The sequence below is a fragment of the Microcebus murinus genome, chromosome 8, assembly GCF_040939455.1.
Source record: "Microcebus murinus isolate Inina chromosome 8, M.murinus_Inina_mat1.0, whole genome shotgun sequence".
Lineage (NCBI taxonomy): Eukaryota > Metazoa > Chordata > Mammalia > Primates > Cheirogaleidae > Microcebus > Microcebus murinus.
The window spans coordinates 65,496,940-65,510,883 of record NC_134111.1 but is presented as its reverse complement, the minus strand read 5'-3'; positions in this window follow the sequence as shown (position 1 = coordinate 65,510,883).

Genomic DNA, 13,944 nt, shown 5'->3' with positions numbered 1-13,944 from the left:
TGGCTGCTGCGTGGAGAATGGCAGGGACAGGGCAGAAGCGCACATGAGGCTCAGTTGGAAAGTAACCAGCAGGGAAGAGCGTGGCTAACAGTGGGTGGAGCACAGGGGTGGCCGTGGGGATGGAGAGAAGTGGATGGATCCGAGAGAATTTCTGGAAGTGCGTGAGCATACTTGGTGATGCATTGGGTGTGGGAGGCAAGGGAACGGAGGTGTTAAGAATGACTCACAGGTTTCTGGCTGGAGCAACTGGGGAGATTGTGATAACCTCTCCTGAGAGGGAGGGGACCGTGGGAGGAGCAGGATGGAGGGAAGAAAAGAGGAGGTTACATTTGACTCAGTAAGTTTGAGGTGGCTGTGAGACTCACAGGTGGAGCTGTGAAGTAGGCAATTAAATATGAGTCCAAAGCTCAGAAGAAAGGGCTGGACTTGGCAATCATTGAGATGCTGTTAACAGCCATGGGAATGAATGGGGGATCGGTTAGGGAGAGAATATATTGAGAGAGCCCTGCGAAGGGCCAGTAGTTACCAGCTGGTGTAGGGGGAGAAACCAAGGGGATCAGTCATAGCAGGAGGAGGAAACTCAGGAGGGTGTTGTCACTGAAGGCTAGTTTCTTCAAGCAGGAGGGAGTGGTTTACACTTTTCCTGCCTTCAGATCCCATATAAAATATTATGTCCCCACAGACTGGTCCTGTTGAGACAAAGCCCTCAATGGCTTCATTTACCATGTGCCTTCTCTATCGTGGCATTTATCACATACTGTTGTAATAATTTGTTTAACTTCTGTGCCAGATTGTGAGCTCCTTTAAAGCTAGAGAACAACTCTGTGCTGTTCCACATTCGTATCAGTTAGGACAAACAGTAAGTAGACCCTTGTAACAGCCCACACACCGTGGTTTAAACAAGGTAAAAGTATGTTTCTCCTTTATATAAAAGTTTAGGTTTTAGGTAGATGGCTCAATGGCGCTAGGACTCAGGGAATTTATGCTCTTTTGATCTTATTGTTTTGCCATCATCAATGTAAAGTTTCCATCTTAAAATCCAAAGTGGCTGCTCTAGCTCTAACCATCACATGCGCATTCCAGTCATTGGGAAAGGGGGAAGGGGAAGGCAGAACGTGACCTGAAGGTACAAATAGTCCTTGTTTAAATTCCAGTGGCAGCACTTGGATATATGAACACATCTAACTGCAAGAAAGGTTGAAAAATACAGGTTTCAACTGAGTAGCTGTGTACACAGATAAAAATTCTATTACTATGAAAGGAGAAGAGAACAGCTACTGGGTGCAACTAGCAGTCCTGATAGTTGCCATTGTAACTATCACAAAGCCTGATGGGTGGAATATGCTTGTATAAACATAGAAAAAGGCATGGAAGAAAAAGACATAAACACCAAGCTCTTAATATCAATTACCTCACATGGAAGGAAATGGAAGGGGCATGGGAGGGAGAGTTACAAATATTTGTTGACTAAATGGGAAATAATAAATGAATACATCCAATGATGACAATAGTAATGAGGTTGGCTCCATTCAGCAACCCAATTCCATCCCCCCCTTCTTTCCTCAGTATTGGCTTTGGGGGAAAGTAGGACTTACAAGATGACTTAAGATGTAAATAGGAGGAAAGAAGCCTAGCTTATTTAAATCTTTCATCCTGATACCTTTTTGCTTAATTCTCTTGAGTTTTCCAGGTAGATGATCATATCAAACTACAAATAATGATTCTTTGATCTCCTTTCTGATATTTATATCTATTTTAAAAATCTTATTACATGGACAAAATAATAGTAAGTATTTGGAATGATCAGTAGTTGTCCATAGTCTTATTACCTTCTTTACTGTGAATGCCTCTATCACTTTACCACTGAGTGTGAGGCTGGCTATTGCTTTGACATAGCTATTTTCATTAGATTAATTAAGTATCCATCTATATATGGCTTGATAAGGGTTTTTTAAAACTAATAATAGATGTTTTAATATGATTTCCTTCATGTATTTTCTTTTTTTTTTTTTTTTTTTGAGACAGAGTTTCGCTTTGTTGCGCAGGCTAGAGTGAGTGCCATGGCGTCAGCCTAGCTCACAGCAACCTCAAACTCCTGGGCTCAAGCAATCCTGCTGCCTCACCCTCCCGAGTAGCTGGGACCACAGGCATGCGCCACCATGCCCAGCTAATTTTTTCTATATATATTGGTTGGCCAATTAATTTCTTTCTATTTATAGTAAAGATGGGGTCTCGCTCTTGCTCAGGCTGGTTTCGAACTCCTGAGCTCGAGCAATCTGCCCACCTCGGCCTGCCAGAGTGCTAGGATTACAAGCATGAGCCACTGCCTGGCCTAAAAAAACCTCTTATTCTTAAATAAATTTATACTTACAAAGAAGTTGCAAGGACAAGTCCAGAGAGCTCCCACCTACCCCTCATCCAGCTTCCCCTGATGTTAACATTCCACATAGTACAATTATCAAAACTAAGTAATTAACATTGCTATCAACACCCTAACAAAACCCCAATATAGACCCCTGTTTGTATTTCCCCAGTCTTCCTATCAACATCCTTTGTCTGTTCCAGGAGTTGAAGCCTTTAGAAGGTAATTAGGCCATGAAGACTCCACCCTGTGGATGGGATTAGCACCTTATAAAGGGATTTGAGGGGGGTAAAGTTGCCCCTTCCATGCCCTTTTGCCCTTCTGTCTCCCCCCCCCCGCCCCACGTGAGGAAACAGCATTTGTCCCCTCCACAGGATGCAGGAACAAAGCGCCATCTTGGAAACAGAAAGCAGCACTCACCAGACTCTGAATGCTGGTGCCTTGATCTTGGACTTCCAAGCATCCAGAACTGTCAGAAATACATTTCCATTATTTATAAATTACCCAGTCTCAAGTAGTGAGGTCAGTCATTAAATATGAAATGTCCAATTTCAAATCAAAAGTACAGTTTATTATATCTCAAACAAGAAGCAGTACAATTAATCAAATTATGCACCTAAACTGTCAACACAGTTTGGCCATCTTAATGGTAGCTTGTTTATGCCAGTAGAGAAGAATCCTGGAGAGCAAGTGGTGATGAAATCCTGAAAGGCATTTTCCACAGCTTGTTGAGAATTGAATATTTTTCCTTGCAAGAAGTGGTCCAAAGTCTGGAAAAAGTGGTAGTCAGTTGGTGCAAGGTCTGGTGAATACGGTGGATGACAAGAGTTTCCCAAGTCCAGCTTCTGTAGCCTGAACAGTGTTGTTTTGTTTTTTGCAACATGTGGTCTTCCAAGAAGATTGGCCTGTCTCTATTGCTCAATCTCGGCTGCTTAATCTCAAGCATCCTCATCACTTCTTCCAACTGGTTGCAGTAGACATCTGTTGTAATTGATTGACCAGGTTTCATGAAGCTGTAGTAGGTAATACCGGTGCTAGACCACCAAACACACACCATTAGCTTTTTTGGGTGAATATTCAGTTTTTGACTGTTTATTTGTTTTTGTTTTTTCGAGACAGAGTCTTGCTTTGTTGCCCAGGCTAGAGTGAGTGCCATGGCGTCAGCCTAGCTCACAGCAACCTCAAACTCCTGGGCTCAAGCAATCCTGTTGCCTCAGCCTCCTGAGTAGCTGGGACTACAGGCATGCACCACCATGCCCAGCTAATTATTTCTATATATATTAGTTGGCCAATTAATTTATTTCTATTTATAGTAGACATGGGGTCTCGTTCTTGCTCAGGCTGGTTTAGAACTCCTGACCTCGAGCAATCCACCTGCCGCGGCCTCCCAGAGTGCTAGGATTACAGGTATGAGCCACCGCGCCTGGCCATGGACTGTTTTTCTGCACTTTATCCAGCCATTGTACCAAATGCTTGTGATTATCAAAAAAAATTCCTTTTTCATTACATGTAACAATATGGTGTAGAAATGGTTCACTTTTATGTCTTGACAGCAAAGAAAGGTAAGCTTCAAGATGCTTTCTCTTCTGATGCTTGTTTAATTCATGAGTACCCATCTATCCAGCTTCTTTACTTTGGTCCAATATTGTTCAAATAGTAACATCAAACCTTGCTGCTAATGCATGCATAGGTTGAAATGGATTCACTTCCACTACAGCTTTTAGCTCATCACTATCCACCTTGGTTTCAGGTCCCCCAGATGGCTCATTTTCAAGAGGAAAATCACACAATGAAATGTCTCGAACCATTGACGTTATGTGCGTTCATTACATCCTTTCCAAATACTTTGTTGATATTTTGAGCTGTCTGCACCTCATTGGTTCCACGACGGAATTAATATTAAAAATAACATCAATTTTTTACTTATCCATGGTTTCATAAAAACTGCTCTAAAAATTTTTGAATGATAATCACAAGTCAAACCATGTGTTTGAAAGAATGAGGATGTGCCTTCACAATAAAAAAAATAAAAACAAAAACAAGAAGTGTCAAAGTGATATGTCAGAGATACCAACTGTCAAACTTAGTACCGAAGGAAATCGGACATTCCATACTTAATAGCCTAAATATTTTGTTATAGCTGCACAAATGGACTAAGACAAGTCACTATCTTTCCCTTTATAATCAACAATATTTGAGAAGAGACACTTTGATGCTACACAAATATACTATTTCTCCATAAACTTTTACTCATCAATTTTAGCTTTTAGCATTGACTGGTTATTTTTGTCTGCAGCTATTATTACTGTGGTCATTTAACTGAGATTTTCTTTTCTTTTGTTTTCTTTTTAGAGACAACATCTCATCTTGTCACCCAGGCATGAGTACAGTGGCACGATCATAGCTCACTGCAACCTCCAACTCCTGGGTTCAAGAGATCCTCCCACCTCAGTCTTCCTAAATGCTGAGACTACCAGCATGAACCATAGCGCCCAGTCGAGATTTCCTATTTTCTTCATTCCTTTTATATTTATTAATTGGAAATCTTTTCTACAGAAAAAATTTCCCCTTGTCTCCATTTATTTACTTATTCAATTATTTATATCACTATGAAATCATGGATACGAATTTTATTCTTTGACTTAAAACCCAATACTATAAATTATTTTCTTGCTTAAATTATTCTAGCTTTGTCATGGGGACTTTTTCAGGTTGGCTTCTTTTTTTCTCTCAGGATGCAATTTGGGTATAATTTGTTAATTTCAGCAGAATTTTAAACATACTAACAATAATTTGGCCATGAACTTTATCAAAATATCTTCTAAAATTAATCCTCATATTAGTTACTTCATAAACATGGTTTTTAACTATGGTAAAACACATATAACATAAAATTTGCCATTTTAACCATTTTTACATGTACAGCTGGATAGCACTAAGAATGTTTGCTCTTCAAAATACAATGTTAAAAAATGAAAAGACAAGGCACAGAATGGGAAAAATCATTTTCAAACATATATCCAACAAATGACTTGTATCTAGAATGTATAAAAACTCTCACAACTCAACAGTAATAAAACGACAACCAATTTTTTAAATGAACAAAAGATTTCAAAAGACACTTTACCAAAGAAAACATATTGATGACATATAAGCACATGAAAACATGTTCAATATCATTAGCACAGTGTTTTCAACTGGGTGCAATTTTGCCCCTACATCCCAGAAATATTTGGCAATGTCTGGAGGCATTTTTTCATTTTTACACTTGGGGTGGGAAGAGGATAATACTGGCATATTTTAACTAGAAGCCAGGGATGCTGTTAACTTCCTACGATGTACAGAACAGCTCCCCCCTCCACAGTTATTTGGTCCCATATGTCAATAGTGATGAGGTTGAGTAACCTTCATTAGAGAAATGCAAATCAAAAACACAATGAGGGAACCTGGCAAGGTAGCTGAAATCTGTAATCCTAGCACTTTGGGAGGCCAAGTTTAGAGGATTGCTTGAGGTCAGGAGTTTGAGACCAGCCTGAGCAAGAGCAAGAACCCATCTCTACAAAAAACAGAAAAATTAGCCGGGCATGGTAGTGTGCACCTGTAGTCCCAGCTACTTGGGAGTCTGAGGCAGGAGGATCAGTTGAGCCCAGGAATTTGAGGTTGCTGTGAGCTATGATGATGCCACTGCACTCTACCCTGGGCAACAGAGCAAGATCCTGTCTCAAAAAAAAAGAAGGTATTGCATTGAATCTGTAGATCAGTTTGGGTAGTATAGACATTTTGATGATATTGAGTCTGCCGATCCACGAGCATGGTATGGATTTCCATCTGTTTACATCCTCTGCTATTTCCTTCCTCAGTGTTTCATAGTTCTCCCTGTAGAGGTCTTTTACGTCCTTGGTTAAGTATATTCCTAGGTACTTTAATTTCTTTGTTGCTATTGTGAAGGGAATTGAGTCTTTGATTTGGTTCTCAATTAGATTGTTGTTGGCATATATGAATGCCTCTGATTTCTGTGTATTGATTTTGTATCCTGAGACTTTACTAAATTCATTGATCAGTTCCAGGAGTTTCTTGGTTGAATCTTTGGGGTTTTCTAGATACAATATCATATCATCAGCAAACAGTGAAAGTTTGATCTCTTCTGCCCCTATTTGGATACCTTTGATTCCATTTTCCTGTCTGATTGCCGGGCATCTACCCAAATGATCCAGTGACACTCTACAAAAAAGACACCTGCACGCGAATGTTTATAGCAGCACAATTCATAATTGCAAGGCTGTGGAAACAGCCCAAGTGCCCATCAATCCAAGAATGGATTAATAAAATGTGGTCTATGTATACCATGGAGTACTATTCAGCTCTAAGAAACAACGGTGATATAGCACATCTTATATTTTCCTGGTTAGAGCTGGAACCCATACTACTAAGTGAAGTATCCCAAGAATGGAAAAACAAGCACCAGATATATTCTCCAGCAAACTGGTATTAACTGAGTAGCACCTAAGTGGACATATAGGTACTACAGTAATAGGGTATTGGGCAGGTGGGAGGGGGGCGGGTATATACATACATAATGAGTGAGATGTGCACCATCTGGGGGATGATCATGATAGAGACTCAGACTTTTGGGGGGAGGGGGGAAATGGGCATTTATTGAAACCTTAAAATCTGTACCCCCATAATACGCCGAAATAAAAAAAAAAGAAGAAGAAGAAGAGGAAGAAGAAAAAAAGAACTATATGTGAATGTATGTAGCCACTTGATTTCTAATAGCCAAAAACTGGAAACAATGCAAATGTCCATCAACATGTGAATGGATAAGCAAATTGTGGTATATTCATACAACGGAATACTACTTAGTAATAAAAAGAACAAACTACTGATGCATGCATTAATGAATATACAAACACATGGATGAATATAAAAATAATTCTCTTGAATGAAAGAAGCCGGTCACCTTCCCTCCAGAAAAAAAAAGAGAGAATCTAGTATAATTCCATTTATAAAACTCTAGAAAATGCAATCTAATCTATAGGAGCAGAAACAGATCAGTGGTTGCCTGGCATGGAGGTGGGGGTAGGATAAGGAGGAGAGAGAGAGAAGAATTATAAAGGTGCTTGGGGAAACTTTGGAGGATGATGGGCATGTTCATTATCTTGATTGTAGTAATGGCTTCAGAGGTAAAACTTATCAAATTGTAAACCTTAGGTGAAGTTTATGGTATGTCAAATATAATTTTAATGTAATGTCAAATATAATTATATGGGTGGGTGAGTGGGCTGTGGCTCATGTTCTGTGTTAGTGAGTTCTTTCTTTCCTGGCCACTACTGACTGGAACACATTTTATTTCATAAGCCACACACAATTCTAGTACTGGACTGAAAGGAAATTAGTGCCTCAAAAGATTCTTGACTTGAAGCTGTCTAGCAGGAGTGCTACATATTGCATGCTACCCAAGGACCCAAGATATCATACAGCAAATTAGGACATTTTTCTTCCTTGCTATATTAAGTTGCTATTTATTTTTTATGATGTACTCTCATTACTAAGGATACGTTGTGCATGTCAAGGAGCCAGAAAAATATTGCTACTTAAACTCATCTTCCACAGTCTCACTGAAGCATTCTTCCAGGACTTCTAGCCAATGCAATATGAAAATAAAATATGGGTTTTAAATGTTGGAAAGGAAAAAACAAAATTATATTATTTTTACTGTTTGATTATATACCTAGAAAATTAGGAGACTCAAACTGAGAGATTATTAAAATTAAGAGGTTTTAATAATATGGCAAGCTACCAGATTAATATACAGAATTCAGTATTTCCCAGATAGTATTAAAAAACAAGCAACATAGCATGGAAAAAAAATGACACCATTCAGAATAACAAGAAAATTCTCACTATTCTGGTCACTTCCTCTTAATATTTTCTAGTTTTTCTCTATCCTCAGTGTTATCTTGGCAATCAACTAAAATGTATTTATGACCATTATTTCTTTCTAGAGAACCTATTACCGTGATATCCAAAGTGTCATCGTTTCCTGCAGATTCAGTGTAATTAATGCCCTGGTTTCTACTTCATTTAGCAGATCAGTTGAAAACAACATTCTATATGCTGCAAGCTATGATGGCTTGATCCACTTTACCATTCAGTTGTCTGGGAATTTACTAATGAGTTCATTTACACTTGAATGATCCATCTTCAAACTGGATATTTTTCCAGCATTTAATTCAGGAGGGGCTGTGTAGATAAAACAATATCTTTATAATTGTGGATTTAAGATAAAAACAATAAAGAAGTAAATATTTGTATACTCACTGACTTGTATAACAAATGGAACTTAATTCTTTTGCAGTATGGTATTTTAAAATACATCTCAAATGTATGGAACAATTAAAAATGTTTTGATTATTTAAAGTCAAATAGCATTTATTATTTGAAGACATTCTGACTGTGTATTGTGAGATTCTGAGTCCTGTGGACACTGAGTTCCCTCACTCTGTATAGATTACTGGGACTTCCTAGGTCTGAGAGGCTCATATAAAATAAATGAATGGGGAATTGGTGTCTGTAAGTTCTCATTAGCTAAAAAATTTTAAGATTCTCTATACTGTGTATATAAGTGTTTTCATCTTCTTTTTGTTTTTAAAATATTATGCAGGCCGGGGCACATAAATAGTCTGGGCTCGGTGGCTCATGCCTGTAATCCTAGCACTCTGGGAGGCCGAGGCAGGTAGATTGCTCGAGGTCAGGAGTTCGAAACCAGTCTGAGCAAGAGCAAGATCCTGTCTCTACTATAAATAGAAAGAAATTAATTGTCCAACTAACATATACAGAAAAAATTAGCTGGGCATGGTGGCACATGCCTGTAGTCCCAGCTACTCCGGAGGCTGAGGCAGCAGGATTGCTTGAGCCCAGGAGTTTGAGGTTGCTGTGAGCTAGGCTGACGCCATGGCACTCACTCTAGCCTGGGCAACAAAGCAAGACTCTGTCTCAAAAAATAAATAAATAAAATAAAATAAAATATTATGCAGTAAATAGTCTGGGCTTGGTGGCTCATGCCTGTAATCCTAGCACTCTTGGAGGCTGAGGCGAGTGGATCCTTTGAGCTCAGGAGTTCAAAACCAGACTGAGAAAGAGCATCTCGCCAAAAATAGATAGCGTCCACCAAAAATAGAAAAAATTAGCCGGGCATGGTGGCGCATGCCTGTAGACCCAGCTACTCAGGAGGCTGAGGCAGAAGGATCACTTGAGCCCAGAAGTTTGAGTTTGCTGTGAGCTAGGCTGATGCCACTCTAGCCGGGGCAACAGAGTGAGACTCTGTCTCCAAAAAAAAAAATATCATGCAGTAAATAATGTTTCCCTTTAAAGCAAAAGCCCTAAGGGGTAAACATAAGTTCTTGTGTTGCTATTACTAAAAATTTATAATATCAATATTCTACTATGTATTATTAAAAATGTTATTTGGACTGAAGGTTTCACCAGAAAAAAAAAAAAAAAAAAAATGTTATGATATGGCACATAGAGACTGTAAAAGGAACCATAATTCTATCTGTCTTTACTTAGCTTGATTGAAAGTGGAATCTCTACTAAGTTTAATACTCCTAAAATACAATAGAAATAAAGTTTCCATCCTTAAATACTGTTATCATTTTTATCATTGGTAATAAGTAACAAAATATAAATAATTGAGCAATTATTCAGTTAATATTTATTAGACACTCAAAGTTCTGGCACAGTCCTTATTGAAATGGAGTGATACAGAGCACAGAGAGAACAGGCTATGATATTAAGAGGCTTGCAGTCTCAGCAGAGAAATATGTATATACATATTTAAACATATTTCAGGAATGTATGTTATTTGGCAGAAAGTACATGTTTATGCTCAAGCGATCTCCTTTAAAATATTCTTCCATAATACCACATGCAATACTCCTTTGGAGATAACTAGATATAGGAAACTAACTCGTGTCTTAACATTCATGCCAAATAATTTTTAGTATAGTCATTCATTCATTCATCTACCCATTCATTCATTCAACTAATGTTTACCAAGTGTTTACTTTGTGACTCACACTGTTTAGGTGCTGGGTACACAGCCATGTATAAGGCAGACAAAGTCTCTGTTCTCATCTCATCAAGTTTGTATTCCAAAGGATGTATATAATTTATAACCCAAGTGTTACTTTTTTCTTAACAAAATGTTGTATCTTCTCTTATGTCACTGTTTTCCCTAGTTATAAAAGTAATTATTGGCCGGGCGTGGAGGTGCATGCCTGTAGTCCCAGCTACTCGGGAGGCTGAGGCAGGAGGATCGCTTGAGCCCAGGAGATTGAGGTTGCTGTGAGCTAGGCTGACGCCACCGCACTCACTGTAGCCTGGGCAACAAAGTGAGATTCTGTCTCAAAATAAATAAATAAATAAATAAAAGTAATTATTGCTTATTGGAAACAAACCACAACCATAATAGAGAAAATGAACTTTTTTTAACCCCTTGCCCAGTATACCATGCATAGTTTGGTGTATACACTTAGATTTAAAAAAATATTGTTAAAATTTACAACTGGATCACTCCTCTATAAATTGCTTTTTTCACTTAGCAACACAGTATACCACGTCTGTCTTTTCATACCAATGCATCAAGATCTAACTCTTCTTTTTTATTGGTTGCATAATATACCCTTATATCTAGACTACAATTTATTTCAACCATTCTTCTATTGAAGATCATTGAAGTTATTTCCTGTTTCTCCATTATGATTAGTGCTTTCAGCATTTTGTTGAAAACATTTTTTGCCTAGCCCAAGGTATCTTCTAATTCACTTTATGGGGCTCAGAGACACAGAAAGAGAACTGCTTGCAGCTGTCTCATTGGCCTGGGGGGACAGAAATAGGAGTTTAGGGACAGTGGGCAGATAATATCTGAGAGCTTCAGGTCTCAGAGAAAAGAGGAATGTAAAGCAGTGAGCTTGGCGCTCTGCATTGCAATTTCTTTTCAAGGCTTTTCTAATTCCTAAGATGTACATGCTCAGAGTAAAAGGCTAAGAAACCCAGTAAAAGCAGGCTCAAAATCTAAGGAGAGATTTTGACAGCCTCACCTGTTTTTCTTTCTTCATTTCATTTTCTGTAAGGGGGAAAGGCAGGAAGAAAGCCCTGAATGCCAAGCTAAGCCTAGGAGCTAGTGGAATGAGGGCCTGACTAAATAGGTTACGCAATGCTGGCATTGGAAAGGCCTCTTGTGACTTTCTTACCGATGAAGAGACTGCAGCACTGGGAGTTGTGCCGCACGCACCACCCCATATCATCCAACGCCACCTACCGCAGACTCCATGAAACTACTGCAGATGCCCCAAAGCTCAAAATGCCCCAAATATGCCCATTTGGCTGTGTGTGTATGTGTGTCTTACTCCATGCTGCTATAACAAAATACCCGAGACTAGGTAATTTATAAAGAATAAAACTGTATTTCTCACAGTTCTGAAGGCAGAGAAGTCCAACATCAAGGAATCAGCAGATTTGGTATCCGGAGAAGGCTGTTCTCTGCTTCCAAGATGGCGCTTTGTTGCTGGCTCCTTATACAGCAAAGGTGGAAGGGCAAAAGGGCAAAAATTGCCCAGCTAACTTCCTTGAGCTCTTTTATATGGTCACTAATCCCATTTTAATCACTTCTTAAAAACTCTACCTCTTAATACCATCAGTTCAGGGTTTAGGTCCCAACATATGAACTTTGGAGGGACACACACATTCAAACCACGGCAGTGTGCGAGGGTGGGTCAGAGGCTAGGAGAGGTCTTACCAAAAATGGTGACTTGGAAGTTAGAAGTGTCTACGGAAAAAAGCGAAACTCTGTAAAATAATTTTAAAGAGATTTATTCTGAGCCAAATTTGAGGACCACGACCCGGAGCCACTCCCAAGAAGCCTTGAGCAAGTGGACTCACTGTGGCTTACGGTTTGGTTTTATATACTTCAGGGAGACAGGGGTTACAGACAAAGTAATAAATCAATACCTGGGAGGTATACATTGGTTTGGCCTGAAAAGGTGGGCCATCTCTAAGCAGGAGGTGGGGGTTATAGGTTATAAGGTTTAAAGATTCTTTGCCTTGTAATTGGTTAAAGACATGAAGCTTTGTCTAAAGGCTTGGATGTTTCAAGGTAAGGAGCTGTTACCAGAGATAAGCCACCAGACATAGATTTGTTGTGTAAATTGAGGACCTACAGGTTTGTCTTGCATACCCTTAGGCCTGTTAATGGATTACAAAGGATGTCTCCAAGAAGGGAGGGAGGCATGATGAGGCATGTCTGACCTCCCTCCTCTGGGCAAACAATTTAGTTTTAGGATATTCCATTGGCCATGAAGGGGTCCATTCAATCAGCTGGTGAGGAGGTGAGCCTTAAAATTTTATTTTAGTTCACAAAAGGAAGAGAGGATGTTGGAAGCCAGGAAATGGGGAGAGTGTGAGGAGAAACTCTCCAAGAATGAGAACAGGACCCCAGCGTTTTTTCTCAGGGAAGTATATGGAAGAGAGGACCTACGACCAGAAAATTATATATTAATGCTATAGTAGTCTAACTGCAGGGAGTGGGTGGGGTGTGGCAGGATAGAAAAGATGATTAATTGGAGAACTGTTGAATTTCATGGACCAGCTATACATGAGGTTGGAAATGGCCAGCAGGCAATTAAAAATGTGGGTCTGGAATTTAAAGGACAGATTAGGGGTTTCCCCTATTCCAATCCATGCCTGCCTTCATTCCTTCCTTTTATAAATTTGGGGATCAAACATATAGTCATAGTCAAAGCTATAGAAATAGATGATATTTTTAAGTTAAAAAAATGCAAAAATGATATGATGATTATATGTGATATATAATATGATTCATCATGAAAACTACATGTCATGACAGGAATCCCAGAAAAGGGGTCATATAGATTTTACTTGAATCTGTCTAATGTCTCTAGGATTAACAGTAGTATGCAGTTCATTCCATGACTAAACATTGCAAATCCTTCAAAAGCTTCTTGTACTGAGTTCAAACTTACTTGTCTACAATTTTTCTCATTGATTGTATAACATAAATATTTAAATTTTTTCTACTTTCCACAATAAAATGGTACAATTTAAGGCTCTTACAATTGGCCAACTAATCTCGTCAGAGTATAGTTAGTACTAAAGAAGAGCAATAGAATATTTTTAAAACCTGATCTCCTTTTTTTCCCCATATTAGATTTGAAAGACTGATGCCATCTAGTGTTGGCAAGGATGTGGGACATGAGGAGGTGTCAACTGCTACACCTTTTCTGAAGGACCCCTTGTCAAACAGAGCCCAATTTAAGATGTTCATTTTTTGATCTAGCAATTTCACTTCTAAATATCTATCTTAATAAAATAGAAAAATGTTCAAACATACACATTCACCAAGCATATTCCTTGAGTCTTTTTTTCTTGTAAACTTTGAAATTGAAGTATAACATACTGCAAAATATACAACTTTTATGTATATAGATCAATCTTTACAAAACGAACACTTCTATATATCTGTCATCAAGGCGTAGAACATTACTGGTACCTCAGAACCGGCT